Below are 3,888 nucleotides of genomic sequence, written 5' to 3'. Positions count from 1 at the left end.
CCTCTAACTTTCGTTCTTGATTAATGAAAACATACTTGGCAAATGCTTTCGCTTCTGTTCGTCTTGCGACGATCCAAGAATTTCACCTCTAACGTCGCAATACGAATGCCCCCGCCTGTCCCTATTAATCATTACCTCGGGTTCCGAAAACCAACAAAATAGAACCGAGGTCCTATTCCATTATTCCATGCACACAGTATTCAGGCGGGCTTGCCTGCTTTAAGCACTCTAATTTGTTCAAAGTAAACGTGCCGGCCCACCGAGACACTCACTCAAGAGCACCCTGGTAGGATTGCAACGGGGTCCGCCTCGGGACGCACGAGCACGCACGAGGCGCGTCGCACGCCTTCAGCTCGCCCCACCGGCAGGACGTCCCACGATACATGCCAGTTAAACACCGACGGGCGGTGAACCAACAGCGTGGGACACAAATCCAACTACGAGCTTTTTAACCGCAACAACTTTAATATACGCTATTGGAGCTGGAATTACCGCGGCTGCTGGCACCAGACTTGCCCTCCAATAGATACTCGTTAAAGGATTTAAAGTGTACTCATTCCGATTACGGGGCCTCGGATGAGTCCCGTATCGTTATTTTTCGTCACTACCTCCCCGTGCCGGGAGTGGGTAATTTGCGCGCCTGCTGCCTTCCTTGGATGTGGTAGCCGTTTCTCAGGCTCCCTCTCCGGAATCGAACCCTGATTCCCCGTTACCCGTTACAACCATGGTAGGCGCAGAACCTACCATCGACAGTTGATAAGGCAGACATTTGAAAGATGCGTCGCCGGTACGAGGACCGTGCGATCAGCCCAAAGTTATTCAGAGTCACCAAGGCAAACGGACCGGACGAGCCGACCGATTGGTTTTGATCTAATAAAAGCGTCCCTTCCATCTCTGGTCGGGACTCTGTTTGCATGTATTAGCTCTAGAATTACCACAGTTATCCAAGTAACGTGGGTACGATCTAAGGAACCATAACTGATTTAATGAGCCATTCGCGGTTTCACCTTAATGCGGCTTGTACTGAGACATGCATGGCTTAATCTTTGAGACAAGCATATGACTACTGGCAGGATCAACCAGGGAGCTGCGTCAACTAGAGCTGAGCAGCCGGCCGCCCGGGAGTGTGTCCCGGGGGCCCGCGCGAACACGCAAGCGTCCGCTCAATTATTCTGCAAACAGGAGGAGGCTGAGCTCCCCTGCACAATACACCTCGAAACCCTCTCAGGTCCCGGCGGCGCGCAGCGCCGTCCTAAGTACTTGGTCGGGTTCGAGAGAGGCGCAATCGCCCGGGGTTTGGCGAGTAGACGCTTTAGGTGCGACCACCCGTGCTCCCAACTGAGCTTGCCGCTGCCGACAGAGGCCCGGGAGCGTGCTGTCGTGGCATTGCCGGCGGGAGACAACACGCGCCACCTACGGTGGCCGGCAGCTCCAACGCCAGCGCCACAGAAGGACAAAAGCCCCACTTGGGTGCCGAAGCGAACTCTCCCAGCACAGCGCACGCGCCAACACGTCCGCACAGCTGCGATACAATCCACCTGCGAGAACCGCAGAGGCGACCGAGCAGCAGACGGCGTCGCGGCGCCGAGCGCCGGGCGGCGGCGCATCCTCAGCGCACACAGTCCTCAATCGGACCAGCACACTGCAGATGTCCACCGCGCTTCGCACCGGGCCCGCGAGGACCTACTTTGGCCGCACGGCGCCGCGTGCAGGGTGCGCCGGCGCGCAGCTGCGCCGCCTGCCGCCTCCGTCGGCCGGCGCGCCTGCCACTGGCCGCCCCCACCAGCCGGCTGTAGCGCGTGCGCCCACGCACCGCGCGGCCAGCACGCCGGGAGGCCCCCCCTCACCGGCCGGGGACGGTCCCACCCAGCCACCGCCGCGTATCGCTTCACACCCACATGCCATTCACGTTCGTGGGCATGGTGGGTATCGCTGAAACAACCGGTTGGTAGCTCAACCGATCGTCGCCATCACTGATTCACCTCTAGCGAGAACAACCGCACCACAACGGTTTACCAGTTGTTCATTTGCGTAACGTCACCAGCAAACGTAGACGTCCATCGCCATTTGCAAATTCAACGATTGTTGCATGCCTGTGTCAGGTGTCACGACACACTATGTCTGCCCACATACACGCAACAACATGTGCACGCTTCGCGAACACGTGGAAGGTGGCCCCCGTACGTATGCGATGTCCATTGCGCGAACGACTGTCAACCGGCCTCTGTCGCATGTCGCAGATGTGGAACGCAGTGCACCATGCTATCACGGTGTGTGAGAAGAGACGACTACGTCTGACAACACGCACCACTACATCAACAGACGGCTCATGCTGATCGCCATCCACGGCATACCATACTGCAATCCAGCTCTTATAGGGAGACGACACGTAGCTGAGTGCACAATATTTGGACCGTATGGTTCGCCGTTGTTGGCGCAGTCGTGGTACGGTCACACATGTACCACGATGTATCATTCAGTACATGAGGACCAATGTGCAGTACAGTGTGTGATTTGGACGTACAACATCAGCGGACAGTTGACACAAGCCGTACCACAACGTAGGCTGTGCTTCGCCATGCGAATGCCAATGAACAACTGCGAAGGGCATTGAGCATGTACGTCCTGCTGCCATCCGCATTACAGTGTATAGCTGCAAGGTGTTTAACATGAAGCGATACTCTGGGGACCGGGCAGTGCGAGTAGCAAACTATATTGCGGGGGTTGCAGTTAGGCAACACTACACTAATTTAACGCGTCGTATGACAATTACAGAGCGGGTTAAGGCCCAACGTGTGTTGGGTTAAGGCCCAACGTGTGTTGGGTTAAGGCCCAACGTGTGTTGGGTTAAGGCCCAACGTGTGTTGGGTTAAGGCCCAACGTGTGTTGGGTTAAGGCCCAACGTGTGTTGGGGTTAAGGCCCAACGTGTGTTGGGTTAAGGCGCAACGTGTGTTGGGTTAAGGCGCAACGTGTGTTGGGTTAAGGCGCAACGTGTGTTGGGTTAAGGCGCAACGTGTGTTGGGTTAAGGCGCAACATGGGTTAGGTTAAGGCGCAACATGGGTTAGGTTAAGGCGCAACATGGGTTAGGTTAAGGCGCAACATGGGTTAGGTTAAGGCGCAACATGGGTTAGGTTAAGGCGCAACATGGGTTAGGTTAAGGCGCAACATGGGTTAGGTTAAGGCGCAACATGGGTTAGGTTAAGGCGCAACATGGGTTAGGTTAAGGCGCAACATGGGTTAGGTTAAGGCGCAACATGGGTTAGGTTAAGGCGCAACATGGGTTAGGTTAAGGCGCAACATGGGTTAGGTTAAGGCGCAACATGGGTTAGGTTAAGGCGCAACATGGGTTAGGTTAAGGCGCAACATGGGTTAGGTTAAGGCGCAACATGGGTTAGGTTAAGGCGCAACATGGGTTAGGTTAAGGCGCAACATGGGTTAGGTTAAGGCGCAACATGGGTTAGGTTAAGGCGCAACATGGGTTAGGTTAAGGCGCAACATAGGTTAGGTTAAGGCGCAACATAGGTTAGGTTAAGGCGCAACATAGGTTAGGTTAAGGCGCAACATAGGTTAGGTTAAGGCGCAACATAGGTTAGGTTAAGGCGCAACATAGGTTAGGTTAAGGCGCAACATAGGTTAGGTTAAGGCACAGTACGGGTTAGGTTAAGGCACAGTACGGGTTAGGTTAAGGCACAGTACGGGTTAGGTTAAGGCACAGTACGGGTTAGGTTAAGGTACAATACGGGTTAGGTTAAGGTACAATACGGGTTAGGTTAAGGTACAATACGGGTTAGGTTAAGGTACAATACGGGTTAGGTTAAGGCACAATATGGGTTAGGTTAAGGTACACATTGTTGTAAGGAAAGGTGTTTTGGGGGGGGGGGGGGGG

At 54.8% G+C, this 3,888-nt stretch overlaps 1 non-coding gene across 1 annotated transcript in view; it reads right to left on the bottom strand.

The window, feature by feature from the left end:
* The window catches only part of LOC124587795, a 1,910-nt gene extending 824 nt beyond the window's left edge, over nt 1-1,086 (bottom strand). The window contains exon 1 of the ribosomal RNA XR_006975681.1: nt 1-1,086. This exon is cut by the window's left edge and continues 824 nt beyond it. This is a non-coding gene — a ribosomal RNA (small subunit ribosomal RNA).
* Between the last annotated feature and the right edge of the window lie 2,802 nt (nt 1,087-3,888).

The sequence above is a fragment of the Schistocerca americana genome, unplaced genomic scaffold (genome assembly GCF_021461395.2).
Source record: "Schistocerca americana isolate TAMUIC-IGC-003095 unplaced genomic scaffold, iqSchAmer2.1 HiC_scaffold_630, whole genome shotgun sequence".
In the NCBI taxonomy this organism is placed as follows: Eukaryota; Metazoa; Arthropoda; class Insecta; order Orthoptera; family Acrididae; genus Schistocerca; species Schistocerca americana.
The sequence above is the reverse complement of the archived record's forward strand: the minus strand, read 5'-3'. Positions and strand labels throughout refer to the sequence as shown.